Source organism: Lissotriton helveticus, chromosome 9 (assembly GCF_964261635.1).
Source record: "Lissotriton helveticus chromosome 9, aLisHel1.1, whole genome shotgun sequence".
Classification (NCBI taxonomy): Eukaryota; Metazoa; Chordata; class Amphibia; order Caudata; family Salamandridae; genus Lissotriton; species Lissotriton helveticus.
The window spans coordinates 113,697,293-113,713,498 of NC_136070.1; positions in this window are offsets into that span (position 1 = coordinate 113,697,293).

The window sequence follows — 16,206 nt, forward strand, 5'->3', positions numbered from 1 at the left end:
CTTTCGCTCTCACACAGGCTACTGATAATAAAGTCTCCGCCATGGTGGTACCCATTGTGTCAAATGTAGCAACAATACTAGTCAGCTTTTCTTCTTTAGAGACACAAAATTCGATTAAACTCCTAATGTCGATTCAATCAGGCTCCCTTTTGGATCCATGCCCAGCTGATGTGATCAAGCAAATCCCAGATACCATTGCTGCAGCTCTTACTCCCTTGTTCAACTATATCTTTAAGCTGGGCCATTTCCCCAAAAAATGGAAAATGGCATCTATTCTGCCTTTGCTCAAAAAACAGAATCTCAACCCCAAAGACCCAAACAACTACAGACCTATTTCCTCCTCCCATTACCTGCAAAAATGATCGAGAAAACCCTGAATGTTCAACTCAGCCGGTTCCTGCAGACCAATAACATTCTGGATCCCACACAATTTGGATTCAGAGCTGAACATAGCACGGAGTTGGCTCTGATCAAGTCCACCGAGGAGGTTAGAGAGACCTTGGACCAAGGAGGCGCCGCAATCTTGATCATGTTGGATCTCTCAGCGGCTTTTGATACTGTCCATCATAAGGTTCTGATGGACCGGTTATCAGAAAATGGGGTTCAAGGCACATCCTGGAACCTCCTTAAATTATTTCTCACTGATAGATTGCAATCAGTGGACCTGGATATGGCTAGGTCTAAGCCCTTCTCCCTGCTGTGTGGGGTGCCTCAGGGGTCGTCCCTGAGCCCTACACTTTAAAAAAAAAAGTTTCATTGGGATACCACAACACAGAACAAAGAAAAAGTCATAATAGCACATATATCATAGAAAATAACTGTGGCTGATACCCCTTATATTTAAAAAATGTCACCCCCCTCCATGGTTGATCCATCTTCCTAAAGGGAAAGTGAAAGATAGATATTTTCATAAAAGTACAAAAAAGACAAAACTTGTTCATGCCTCCTTAATAAGCCAGTTAGTTAAAGACAGCCACAATTTTTCCCCCTTCTGCCTAGCCCTCCTCCCGTTCCTTTTGTACACCGCAATCTCCCAATTATATTTAGATAACAATTTACTAAACCAGAAATCTACATCTACAGGGATCTACATCAAGCCATGCCGTAGCCAGACACAGACGGAATACCGCCAATGCAATGAAAGCCATTTTCCTATCAGTTTCTTCCATGGCTTGATTAGATATTCCCAGCATTATAACCTGCGGAGTCAGTGGTACCATGTAACCCAGTACAGACCCTAGTCGTCGTTCAATTTTAGATAATACTTGGGAAAGACCTGGACATGTAGCAAACATATGTGTACTATCCGCGGCCAACAACCTGCTGCGTGGACAGTGTATCCCTGATGTGCCCCCCATCGGTATATGCGTGCAGGAGTTACATAAAGATCACACCAGGTTTTAAAGCATTGCACTTGCAAGTTAGTTGAGATACAGGATGTTTGGCTGAGCAATAAAGAATCCTCATACTCCCCCTGTTCATCATGCAATGTTGTTTTGCCATCTATCAAAATGCTTAGCAAGATCATCAACCATTTTATCATTAATTAATTTATAGACAACAGAAGTGACCAGATGATTGCGATTAAACAAATCAAATAACAGAATTTGATTCCGATTCGGACATCTTTTATCAAACAAATTCCGAATTTGTAAATATTTAAAAAAATCCTTGTTCTCAATGCCAGATATTTCCTTGAGAGCATCGAATGGGAGAAAGTTAACACCACAAAGAAGATCCCCTATATAGTGAATCCCTCTATCACCCCATCTTCTAAAATATACATTGTGGAAAATTTCCGGTAGCATTGTTGGTTAGGGGGGAATACCGATGTAGCCGCCCAATCTCAAGCTTTTCCTAACTGCGGTCCAAACTTTATAAGCCCCTAACAAGACCTTAAACTTACCTTAACCCTCTTTTAGTATGCAAAATCTATCTGCCTCAATATTAGACCCCTTGCTTCTACCCCATATATTAGTTTAAAAATAGAAATTTCTGTGCCACCAAGGTTGCCCCCATTCACCAACTCCCCCATGTACTTCAATGTGATAGCCCAATAGTAAATTTGAAAATTAGGGACCGACCAACCTCCCCGATCCCTTGGTAAAGTCATGAACCTAAGTGCCCGTCTGGGCGCTGCCCCGCCCATAGAAACCACGACACTACCTGGTCACATTTACGAAACCATATCTTACTAAACTCCAAAGGGATAGCTCTGAAATAATATATTATTTTGGGTAATAAAATCATTTTGATGACGTTACATCTTCCAATAAGCTTCAAATGGAGGTTGCTCATCCATCCTCTTAGTATCTGATTTCATACTACATAGTAGTGGTGCAAGATTTAAATCTACAATGGCTGTGGGGTTAGAGCTTACCTCAACACCTAAATATCTAGCCTTTACTACAATACGTTGATCCACAAGATCTACCTTATAATTTATTACTATTTGCGTTTTGCTTTCATTCAAATGATAGCCTGAAACTCTACCAAATTGTGATGTTAACATGCCTATCTCCTCCAACGCCTGTTCTGGTGCAGACGTAGTGATAGCTAGGTCATCCGCATACCCTAAAAGTTTAACATCCCCCCCTCGTGCAGAGACTGGAAGTATTACCTGGCTCTCCTGTATCAGTCTTATTAGCGGATCGATATAGGTCGCAAATAGCAAGGGAGAGCAAGGGCACCCTTGTCTAGTGCCTCGCCTTATATATCTCTCCCGACTGTGTTCTCATCAGTACCATCTTAGCAACTGGATCCTTATACATACTTTGCACAGCTCGTATAAAGCCCTCCCCAATAGCATAATATTTCATGGCCGTCCATAAAAAGGGCCAGGAGACCGTATCGAAAGCTTTTTCAGCATCCAGTAGAATTAAGGCCACAGGGTCTCCTGTCACCTTGGTATAATCGAATAATGTTATTGCCCTGTGTATATAATCGATTGTTTCCCGGCCCGGGACAAACCTGTGTTGCTGATGGGACACCATTTTTTTGATTACATATGCCAGTCTATTGGCCAAAATCTTCAAATAGATTTTAACATCGTTGTTGATCAGTGTAATTGGCCAATAAGCCCCTAAATCGGTGGCCAATTTACCTTTCTTTAAAAATATGGCAATTTTTGCATACCTCCACGACGCAGGGGGAGATTCCCCCCTCTGAATCTGACCAAACATCTCCAACATAGTTGGCGCCAGCCGTGTTTGAATTTTTTTAAAGAATTCTTCTGGAAGATAATCCGGCCCAGCCGCTTTACCAGATCGAACAGAGTCTAAAGCATTAATAACCTCCCCAAAAGTAATCAGGGCATCCAGCATTTCCATATCTCACAAAGTCAGAAGTTCCATTTTAACCTTTTCAAGATAACCAGTTATTTCGCCCTGTAACCCTGAAATATCTCTATTTTCTTCCGAGTATAACTTCTGATAACATTTTTCAAAAGCAACAAGAATTGCATCAGGGTCCATCACAAAGCCGATATCTGGGTCATTATTCCCCTAATCCGAGTTTGTGCTTCCTTTTCCCGCATTTGCACGGCCAAAGTATGCCCCACTTTCTCATATAATCTGGTACGCCAGGCAAAATATTTGGCTGCAGCTTTAGCTGAAGAAATCTCGACAATAGCAGCTCTAGCAATTAGAATCTTAGTTTGAGCCACGTCAATATCCCCTCGCTCAGATATAACCTTGACCAAATTTAACTCTGCATTAGTCAACACCTCATACAGATCATTTAATTTATTTCTCTCTTGCTTCTGGATCCCCCATCCAAACTGCGTGGTCTCCCCCCTGACTCCCGCCTTTAAAGTATCCCACACATTCTGCAGGCTGGTGCTACCCCAGTTCTCCTTCAGGAACCTAGCGATCCACATCCCCATATGTTCTGTATACACGTTATCGCTCAGCAAGACCCTGTTAAAAGTCCAGGTAGAGACATTTTTTTACACTTAATGTTCACCTGCAGAACCAAAGGGTTGTGGTCAGACATGACCCTAGGGAATTTTTCCATTTTGCAGCCCTGAACCAAGCTTTGAGAAATGAAAAAATAGAGGAAATCGGTGGACACGCTAAATCTCGGCTTCCCAGATCCAGTGTCAAAGTTCTGGAAAAGCAGACTTAAAGAGCTTGATCACGAAACCACGTATGTCCCCTCCCTCTGCTTTCTCTTTTATACCCAGCAGGCGCAGATTATTTTGTCACTGTCGATTCTCTGACTCTTTGAGCTTCTAGAATATCTATCATTCTAGTATCGTTGGCCGATGTCTTTTGTTCAGTGCTCTCTAACCCCGCATCGAGACCTACTACACGCTCCTCCAGTGCCTTTGTTCGAGCCATAACTTCGGTGCAGGCTTTCGTCGTCTTCCTGATTGCACCCTGAATTTTTTTTGTACCCATTTGCGCTCTTTTATGCTCTTGTCGAGCCTCGATTTGCATAGCCTTGAGAATCACATAGATTAGAGACATTGAGGGAGCAGGCTCTCCCTTAGACCCTGAAGTATGGGCGTCCTCTTGCAATCCAATCCCTCCCTCAGCCCCTACGCCTCCTGGGTTTGTATTCGAATAGTCCCATTGGAGATGGGTGTTAGAGTCTGAGTGATTGCTCTGACGCCGGGAACTAGGATGCTTTTTCCACTTGATACGACTAGAGGCTTGCCTGAGCATGTCAGCGGTTGTGGGAGCACTATCTGTATCGCTGTTGTCTGCTGATCCATCTGCGTCAGAGTTCTCCAGATCACTGCCCACTATGGAGTCAGATTCGTCTGCCATCGAAAAAAAGTTCTCCCCGTCAGGAGTACCTGGTATTTTACCCCTTCCTTCTTGTAGCCCATCGGGGAAAGTATAGCAGTCACAGTCCGGTCCTAAACTCCCGCCTGGTTGCACCTCTGGTTGCATCTCTGGCTGCATCTCTATAGGTGGCGCTGATAATAATAATGCAGGCGACATTATAGTATCCTGAATGTCTGCAGCATCTAACCCAGTAGGGACAATATTGCCTGGGTTACTCATCGCCAAGATAGCATCACTGGAAGCCACCGTGGTGCCAGTGATAGCACCGCCCCCAGTAGCAGTGGTAGTAGCAGCAATAGTGGCAGTGTCTACTATAGCAGTAAAAACAGGAGATCCAAATTTTTTGCTCCTTAGCTGGATAGGTGTTCGCTCCAAATTAGGCTTAAGCTGGCAGCTTGGTTTCCCACTTGCTGGCTTGCCAGTAAACATACCCGGAACCATTAGGGTCTTCTTCTTAGTTTCCCCTTCAAGTGAAGCCTGCTCCACGCCAGAATTTCCACTGCTTTCAGTGACCGCCTCAGTGACCGTCTCTACCGTCTTTGCAGCCTCACCATCCCCCTGCCTGGGAACAGAGGCTCCAGCTTGCATTTTTGCCAATTCCTGCTTTTTTGTATTAGCGGAGCCTTTCGAGTTTGAAGCCCCATCCTTCGGAATGACTCAAGGAGGCGCCATCTCGCTCCTGTCGGCGTGTTCCCTCAGCGGCTGTGCAGTGCTCGGCGCCCGCCACAGACCCAACGTCAGACCCGCTCCACGAAGCTTGGAGACGGAGTTCCGTCAGACGGTGCCAGAGCCAGCGCAAGCCGGAATAGAGGATCATCAATCAGGACCCCGAGGACTCAAGAGCTCGGTGAAGACAGCCGGTGCGGCTTCAGTGTAACAGCAATCCGACATGGACAATCAGGTGAGGTAGCAGCTTAGCTCAGCTCAATAGCGTCCATTCACAAAGAGGCTGGTCAGGGAGCAAACTTCCCGCAGCTCAGACATCTTTTGCGGATGAGACGCAAATAGTACTTTCTCTTCGCCATGGCCAGGAATCCTAAACCAGAAGGAAATGCCACGGCTGCATGAAAGCCATCTCGGGTTGGATGGCGTCCAACTGCCTGAGACTTAATTCTGGAAAATCATTTTCGGTAACAACATGAATATCTGGACACCGGACTGGTGGCCGAAAGAACTGGGAACACTTCCTGAACCAGCTGAGAAGGTGAAGAACCTGGAGGTGATTGTGGACAAGAAACTCAATTTTGGAGGTCAGGTTAGTGGGGTTGTCTCCTCATGTTTCTTTCTCCTCAGAATTCTGAGGAAAATAACATTTCTTCTTTCTGGTGACAGCTTGAGGACTGTGGTTACAGCACTTAATTTGGACACGCCTGGACTATTGTAATAGACTCTACCTCAATATCCAAAAGAGACTTATAAACAAACTCCAAGTAGTGCAGAATGCACCTGCCAGGCTACTGACAGGCACACCTAGGTTTGTTTCAGTCAAGAGAGAACTAAGACAGCTTCACTGGCTCCCAGTGAAACACCGGGCTCAATGTAAAGCCCTATGTACAGTCTTCAAGGAATTAAATGGAAATGGTCTGGACTATTTGAAACAATAATTACAATGGTATGTCCTCTGAAGAACTTTATGCTCTCTGGCAGCAAAACAAGTGATTGTTCCCTTAGTTAAAAAAGCTTCCTGAGTGGCAGGAGCTTCACTACCTCCGCCGCTAAGGCTAGGAACAGCCTACCATTTCACCTTAGAAATGCAACTGAGCTCCTCTCCTTCAGACGAGAGCTGAAAACCTGGTTATTCACATTATAGCTGTCTCACTACAAGGGAACCAATTAGGCAGTGCGTGAGGTTGATCATAAATTGCGACCCACTACATTTGGCCACAATCCCTAAGATGGTGGCTTGCTGTGGTTAGCAGACCCCAATGTCTTTGATTGCTTCTAAATAAAACCTTGGCTTTTTTTTTTAATGCAGCCCGTTTTTCATAAAGGAAAAAGGGACGTGTTTTAAAAAACATGAAAACTTTAAAAAAGACTTTTTATTAATAAGCAGTCGTCCCATAGACCGCTTCCTCCTCCTAAAAACTTTTTTGTAAACATTCACAAAAGGGAATGGGTCCCCTGGGGATCCCTTCCCATTTGTGAAGGGATTACTTCCTCGTTTTAGTTGGTGGTAATATATTAATAGTTTGAGATCAGATTTTGGTTGCAAAAAGATTAATACATACCTTAAGGGATTTGAATTCGGAAGGGACACCCTAAACCAGGCTTCTCCAACGAGTAGCTTGCGAGCTACTGGTAGCTCTCCAGCTACCAGGAAGTAGCTCTTCTGTGCGCAGCCCAGTCTAATAACTTGAAAGCTTTTGCTTGGTTGAATTAATATTAACACGAAAATTGAGAATGTGTATTTGAGACAAAATTGTGTGTATTTTCAAAATGTATAAATTGTTGTTTGCAGAAAAATGGTTGGAATTCCAATACATATTTAAAGCTCATATTTTATGTGTAGGGGAGATTTAATTACTAATATAGTTAAATTGGTATCAGGGATGTTGTGTATATACCTTTTATGCATTAACCATGTAGAAGCATCCAAAATTGACAGTCTTCTTTTACATTAATGCTGGTAACTCTGCCTAATGCACCAAGTGATCAATGCTGGTAACCTTGCATATGTGATCACTTAAATATTCTTTTCTGATGTGGTCACTATTACAACACTAATAATATTAGTAGCTCTGGCTGATGTTTGTTAAACTTAAATAGCTCTTATTACAGGAAAGTTGGAGACCCCTGCCCTCAACACACCTTCCCAATACCGATTCCTTGTTATTTGCTTAACCCATTTAATGATTCTGAAAACTTTTCCGAATTGTTAATTAAGTTTAGTTCCAAATAGTGTTTTAGGGGTGGGAAATCCTAACATTTTCAGAATTTGAGTGGGTTGCAACTGTTAAAACCTTTGGTGCTTACTATGATGTTGGTCCGAGTTGCCTCCGACCGACACCATCTCAGACTCGGGACCGACCTACCTGAGGTCGGCGGTTCCGACTGTCTGATTAAGATGCGACCAAAAACTCTTCAGTCGGATTCCCACTGTTCTCTATGGGAGCTTGAGTTATGACCCTAAACTGGCTTTAATACAGGCTCCTATAAAGAAATGCATGTGTGTGTAAAACCCTGCACCCTGTGGCGGGCATGCCATGGTGCCTGCCACGCAGTGCAGAGTTTCACAGTGGGGTACCCTAGCTACCCCTTCGACCACCAACCGTAGGCCGCGGCGACAAGGGGGCCCTGCTAGGGGCCCCCATGTGGATTTCAGACAGCCTTTCCATGTTGGAAAGGCTGGCAAGGAAAGGCTGTCGGAAACCGATGGCAGAAACGCCGTCCATAGGGGATTGCGGTGCGGTACGGTTCTGACCGACAGAAATACTCTGAGCGCAGGCCGGAACCGAGTCGGAATGACCAGCCAGTTTACATTCTGATTGCCACCATCGTAATCAGGAGGTTGGAAAGTCTCCGACCACAGTCGGAAAGCATCCGACTTGCGGTCGGAGGCTTTCAGACCGACATTGTAATCGACCCCTTTGTATTGTATTGTATTGTACTGCAACATTTATATCAAGCTTACTACCACTTTGTGGAGCGCTGAAGCGCTTGTCTACATGAGCCCCAAGTGTTTATCCTCCCATGTTTCATTGCGTAATCTCTTGTTCTGTTTAGAGCCAACGACCAAATAAGCGTACCTCAAATCTATGCTTCCCAAAAATGTGGACCTTCAGCCTCTCTTCCACTTGTAACGCTAACTTTTTATATTTTTGCCCTGTTGAAACAAGTGATAGAAGTCACTAACCATTTGAAGTCCAAGAAAAAATGCTGGACAGACTTAATTTTTACAAATACTAAATTATGGCTGCGGCCTAGTATCAAAAATCAAACACCAATTTTTTAAACCTCAAAAAAGTTAAATACACAGTGGTCAGTGGTGAAGCAGGTTGACTTATGTTTCATCGTGGAAGAAACAATGGGGCATATTATATAACTTGCGAAAATTATCGCAAACCGCTCTTTTTTTTATTGTCGCCTTTCTTTGGATTTTATCGCAGAGATAACGCAGTATTACCAACGTTTATCTCCACAGCGGTAAAAAATCAAGCGATAGCAGAGAATCCCATCAATAACGTGAGATTTCCAGCGATAAGAATCCTATCGCTAAGGAAAATCTCGCTAATAGGCAGGTGTGGACTTAGCCATAGAATCCACCTCCCATTGATTATAATGGCTAAGTCAGGTTTTTAACAGGTGTAAAATCCTTGTGCTAATCGCGGTTAGCGTGCATTTTTTTATTGCGTCGCGGGTATTGCTAATAGGCGATAGCTGTGTTAGCGACTGCTTTCAGTCGCTACCTGTTTGGGTACGCCCCCTTTGCATGTCATTAGCGATAAATATCGCTGACATGCAAAGCGGGCCCCAAACCGGCCACTATCACTTCGAAGCTGTCGCTAACTGCTGTTGGCGACAGCTTAGTAATAGGGCGATAAAAAAACACCGCTTTATTGGCAAAAAGTGCCGCTAAAGCGGCGATAACGCCCTTGCCAATATGCCCCTATGTTTCCTGGTAAATTGAACAACGTGGTGAAGAATTATTGAAGGGGTGATGTTATGTCATTGTTTATTGAGGAGTATTGACTTTTTTTATCCCCAGTGGTATAGATGTTGTTTGGGAACATTTCCTAAGCCTTATTAAAAGTTACTTGCCGTAAGCTCTTTAATTCATCACAGTGGCAGTGACTGATAGCTGTATCCTAAAGATGATAAACTTTTCCCTGACCTTAAAGCGCCTTGAAACCGTTACTGTGATTAGTCATGTTTTACAAGATCCCTGCTTGATTGATTAATAAATCATCAGTAAATTTGCGCTCTATTGGGAGCATATGCTACAAACATGCAACCACTTCAAAGCTTTTCAACTATCTAATTTATCCAACCATCATTCTCTCTTCCCCCTGTTCTTGGAGGGTGGAAGAAGCAATAGGAAGACAGAGACCAAGGGCCAGATGTAGGTGAAATAGATTTACCGATTTTAAATTACCGAATTTTACCGATTCGGTAATTAAAAATCAGTAAATCTATGGGGTCGACATGTAGGTATTCCGGATGTGCTGGAATACCGAATCGGATGATTTCGGTATTTACCGATTCGGTAAATACCGAATCGGTAATGCCCATTCATTCCTATGGGCTATGAAGCCCATAGGAATGAATGGGCATTACCGATTCGGTATTTACCGAATTGCTAAATACCGATTTCCACAAGGGTGCAGGGGGTGTCACTTTGACACCCTCTGGCACCCCCAAAACAGGCTCGGGTGCCATGTGGCAGGCATACATGCCCTAAGGGCAGGTCTGCCTGTCACATGGCATAGGTGTGCATGCACACATGTGCATGCACACCGGAATCGGTATTTTACCATCAAATGTATTTGATGGTAAAATACCGATTTGGTAAGGCTCCTGGGACTCTGAAGAGTCCCACCTACATATGGGTGGCTCAGAATCGGTAAATTTACCGATTTTTTATTTTACCGAATCGGTAAAATTACCGAATCTGTAATTTTACCGATTCGGTAAAATAAAGCCCCCTACATGCCAATCACCTATTTACCGATCGGTAACGGCCGAAAATACCGATTTTCGGCCGTTACCGACCGACCTACATCGGGCCCCAAATGTGTTATAAAAACTGCATGGCACTTCAGATGAGGCAGGTTTGGATTATATATTCACTGCCACAAAAATGCACAACTGATTACTATACTTAACGGGCTCTTCAGTCTCAACTTTGCCTCAGCATTATTTGTCTTTTCTTCTTGTTACTATGTACAGACTGCCTTCTCTGTTCATAAACAGGATACTGTTTATATTTTCAAATTCAATTATACCAAGAGTTTTTCTCCTTTTCCCTTAGATTTCTCTACCATCTTCCACTGATGCACTTTCCGTCCTGAGCTTATGTCTTTCAAACGGATGTATGACGGTACGACGCGGGCTATTACCACGCGTACCGTTACAACGCGTGTTTTACAACGCAAGTCGTTGCCACAACTTGCGCTGTAGGTTGCGGACTTAGGAATAGTTTAATTTACTATTCCAACACCAATCCCCGTGGATAGTAGGGAAGGTGTTGGAATAGTAAATTAACTATTCCTTGTCCTTGAGCGCCCTCAAGCGCAAGTCGTGGTTACGACTTGCGTTGTAAGAGACGCGTCGTAATGGTAGCGCGGGGTAACATCCGCGTCGTAAAGGATGTTCCCCCTTTCAAACTCTTACCTTGGACTTTTGCCTACTCCATTGTCCTTTATGAAGCCTTCTGTGCAATAAGACTCTTTCATTTCAATTTATCTCACTCTGTCAGCCGATTCAGGCTCATAATAATCAGTGGTTACATTTGTCATAATTACTGCATTAGCACCACTACTGCAAAATCTATTGTAACTATTCAAAAGAAGGGTGGTACGGCTAGAAGGTCAAGATAACACATTCTGTCATTGCTAAGGTAAAAATAATGACTATTGCACTACATCTCATTGGCTAGTGTCACATCTTAATGAAAGGATATGAAATTAAGATTTATTGTGTGGTCAACTGACATCTGCAAAAGATCGAGAGGGGTTTAGTTGGTCTAGTAAAGAAATGTAATTATTCGATCACTTAACAGATGATGTAATGGAAATACTTTTTTATTCTGCTGACAATTCATTTCACTACTATCAAATAACAAGCATTGGCAAAGCCAATAAGTCTTGCCGATGCGAGACCAATTGGATTTGTCAGTCAGGTGGGGGTGGGTAACATGGGTAGACAAGAAACAAGAGAGAAGGATGGTGGGAGGGGGGAGAAGACAAAAGATTGAAAAAACAGGGAGCGGGTGGGGATAAGTAAAGCACCACATTTATAATGCCCCTCTGCCTTACAAGTACTTTTGGCTGAGGCAGTCTCAGAGTTTCAAGCTTTCCACTGTTCATTACAGGAACAGGCTGCCGCTCCGGCGCCTACTGAAGTAACGAGCCATGCGCAGAGAGTGTGCACATGAACAGTGTACCGGGTGTTAGCCCCGCTGCTACCGTGAACTATTCTCTCAGGCGCTCTGGTTCTGCTAATGGATCAAGCGTTATCAGGATGAAAATGAGCAAAGGATTTTTACACCACATGCCGTCATTTAAAAAATAAAACTCTATGCTTAAAAGAAAGTAAAAACACTAAATTAAAACATATAATGTAAAAAATTGACTATTTTGACGATAAACAGGAGTGGAGCACCATTTGTCACAGTGAATGTGTTGATAAAGAGGAACAGAGCGACTCAAAACGTAAGCGCTCGTGTCAAATGTGGTAAATGTGACGATAAACTGGAATGGAGCTTAGCGCAACATCTGTACTAGCAAATGTGATGATATACAGGAATGGAGCATCTGATAATACGTGTGCTTGTGTGACAAGCAGAAACCAATGGAAAAAGTAGTGCACCGAAACAAAAAGAAATATTGCTAAAAGTGAAAGCCTACTAGTAATAGGGCAGTGCTCCATGAGAGGGAGAAAGATACCAAAAGGAGGGACAAAGGACACACATTAACCAGATGTAAGCAAGCCTTTTAGAAGGGCATACGAAGTAACGAATAGACAGCGATGGGCAGGCTGTAAGTCCACAGAGTAGATACAGCTTTTCTCGAAAAGACAGGGCATGCGCTGAGTAGGTGAGACCTAAAAAGAATTTTACAGAGAGTGGATTCCAGATGTCATAAGTTGCATATCTCGAATTTGTACCATACAATTGGTTAAAGTCATGACTTGATACACAAAAAGAAATCACCATGTACATGCAGAGTTCCAACTATATTGTTTGACCATAACATTGTGATCAAAATATTGTGACTATCAAAATATCCTTGACAAAAATATCAAAGTTAAGTATATCATTGTTAACTTTTTTACATATTTAAGTTTATAACATTGTTTTTATTGTGTTGTATTGTGTTTTTTTTATTATTCATAACAACATTTTTACTTAACGATATAATAGTAATGCAGAATTTGGGGTTGTTAGGATTATTGGGGATTGGGTGGGTAGTGTTTTCTAGATTATGTATTAAGTTTAATTGATTAATTCAATATTTGTTCGATATTTATTCGTTTTAAATGATGTATCAATTAATGTTAATTGATTGTTTTAAATGTTATGTATTTGTTTACATATTTTCTAATGTGTTCCAATGTTTAATACATTTTAATTTTGGACTGTGGGGTTTTGGGAGGTTGGGTGGGTAGTGTTCAAGTACGAAATATTTAAATATATTATAAATTATACATCTATAAACTGTGCTTATGTTTTTATTTGTAACCTTTATTTTTAAATATTTTGTATTTATATAAATATTTATATATTATTTTGTACATTTTTACCTTATGTATTTCTCATTTATAGTGTTGTATATTGGAGTTTGGGAGGATATTGTTGCTTTCAAGGTGTCTATTGATTATTGTTAATTGTTTAATACTTATACATTTTTATTGTTTAATGTTTGCTTAGATTATTTATTTATTTTTAAAAATGGTGGATGGGGTGTGTTGGGGAAGAGTGGGTAGTGTTTTTGTTTAAAAAATAGCTGAATTATAATTATTTTATTACAACAGATTTGGTCACTTTTTGTTGAGTTTGTTTATGTTTGTGTGTTACGATGGAGGCATTTAAGGGATAATGTTTAGTTTCATTTTTATTTATTTAATAAAATGATAACTATTTCTTTGCAATTCTGATATTTTGCTTTTAAGATTTACATTTTTAAAAATATTTAAATCTGACCTCACAATGTATGGACTTTTCCCAATGCTTCTTAGATTGTAGGTAAAATAGAAAATAAGCCCCAATCACCTTAGCGTATGCACTGTCTCCAATGTGTGCTAGACTGCAGTTAGGTAAGTAAACCTGACCCAAAATGTATGAACTTTCCCTAATATTAATTAGATTGGAGTTATAATAATAAACCTGGACTTCCAATGAAGACACTTTCCCAGTGTTGTCAGACAGGACTGCAAATGGTAACTATGACTTTCACCCCATACATGCATTTTCTGCATTGTTTGAATAGTACATCTGACCATCTCAATTTATGCACTTTCCCCACTGTTTGTTCAATTGTAGTAAGTGTAATAGATCAGGCACCTCACTTCATTGTATGCACTTTCTACAATATGTGTTAAACTGGAGTTAGAAGAGTAAATCTGCCCCCAACTTACAATGTATGTATTTTTCCCAATATTTGGTGCATTGGAGTTGAAATAGTAAATTTTAACCGTCACCCCCAAGGAACAGACTTTTTCCCATATTTGGTAAGATTTATGTTAGAATATTATATTTGAATTAGTTTTTTTATTTCTTTCAATTTTTTAATAATTTTGGATTGATGTTCGGGTTCCTGCATATTACTTTGTCTTTGATTTTTGTAAGGTATTTTGAGCATAATTACTTTTAAATTATTTGTTTATTTAGATAGTTTATGTTTTATTCATTTTATATTGTATTTACATTTTTAAAATAATTAACATCTTTATTAACCTGGGCGGAGCGGGACTACGCAGCGGTACAAGGAGTTGGGAACAAACTCTGTGGAACTCCACTCCGCCACCCGCCTCCATCCCCCCTATTAAATTAGAAATGAATTCAAACAAAAACAAAAAAACACTGTGCTGTGGCATCCCCAGGCAGCCCTCCTACTCTTCCTCACCGTCTCTGGGTGATCATTGCGAAAACTGCACATGCACCCGCCCCAGCGCATGCGCATTTTTCGGGGGCTGATCAATTCTGCATTCCGTGGAGAAGGCAAATCTCTGCACACTCCGTGGGCGGAGCGGAGTTCTGCACCCGCACCTAATCTTTATATTGTAGCATTTTAAAAACATTAATTTTTGTTATTAGGCAAAAAAATTATTTCTAATGGTTAAATACAATAAAAAATTGTCATCTTCAGGGCACAAATCATGTCTTAAACTGATAATTCTGTTGTGTAGGCCATACTTGCGATTGATTTGTTCCATTAAGTAAAATCAAAAATTGAGTTGCACTCTTCACTACTTGCGACAACAAAAAGTCATTCCAGTCAGTTACTGCTGCAGTGTGCATCGAGATCAGGGCTGATTTCTTTTGCTCTTCTCCCTGCTCTCTGCTGTTGGTTCTTCTTAATGGAACAGCACAATTACACCTGTGGACTACCCAACAGAATTAGGGGCTCATTACAATGCCGGTCGGAGTTCCCACCGACAGAAATTGTTGTGAATGCAGAACCCACCGACCTCTGGTCGGCAGGTTCGAAACCGCAATTAGGATGCAACCGCATATAGTGGGTTTGCAAACTTCCATTTTGCAATGGGCACTTGTGTGGCAGTCCGAACCTGCCCACAGCATAAGCTCCCATTGTGAAATTTACGTTTTTACACATCCCAGCAACGTGTGGAAGTGCAGGGATGCCCAAAACCTCAACCGTAAGGCGAGGGGGGAAGGGAACCCTACTAAGGGCCCCCGTAGTCAGTTTCCAAAAGGCCAGAATGGGTAGGCTGTTGGAAACCAACATCATAATCCAGACGGCGGAAACACCTTCTATCAAGGATTATTAGCGGCTTCCGACTGGCAGACGGGCTCCTTGAGCCCGTCGGGACCCAGTCAGTTTGACCGGCCGGATTACAGTCCAACTGCCGACATCATAATTCAGCCGTCTGAATGTAAACCTATGTTGTCGGTTGGTAAGCCTCCGACAAGCAGTGGAGGCTTACCGATCATTATAATAATAGGGCCCTTAGTCTTTGGGGACATATACTTTGCCCTAAAGTCATTCAATGAACAAAACACGTTGGTCTTAACAGTTTGATTATTTGTAAAGGAGGATCGAATAAAGTAATGATCGGACAAGACATGGACTAATGTTGCCTGGCTAAGGACCACAGTGTGCCCATATGCTATTTTCTAATACAAATTACAATTACTATAAATTTCATTAAAAAATATTTATTTGTACAATATTTGTATTATAATTGTGACGCGCTGAAACTGACCTGGGACCCTTCGGCCAGCGAGAACCGTGAAAGCCAGCCCTGCCCCCAGACAACAGCGGAGACACTCGGTACCTGCCAGCTCGCGTCCCCCTCCCGCCGCCGCAATCTACATCAAACAGCGGCCGCCGAGCGGAGGGGGGCCCGGAACTACAACTCCCGCCAGGCTGTGCGGCGGGAGACGACCAGCACTTCGCGCCACCCGGCGCATAAGACCAGCGTCACCCCGGTGGAGCGGGTGACGCGCTGAAACTGACCTGGGACCCTTCGGCCAGCGAGAACCGTGAAAGCCAGTCCTGCCCCCAGACAACAG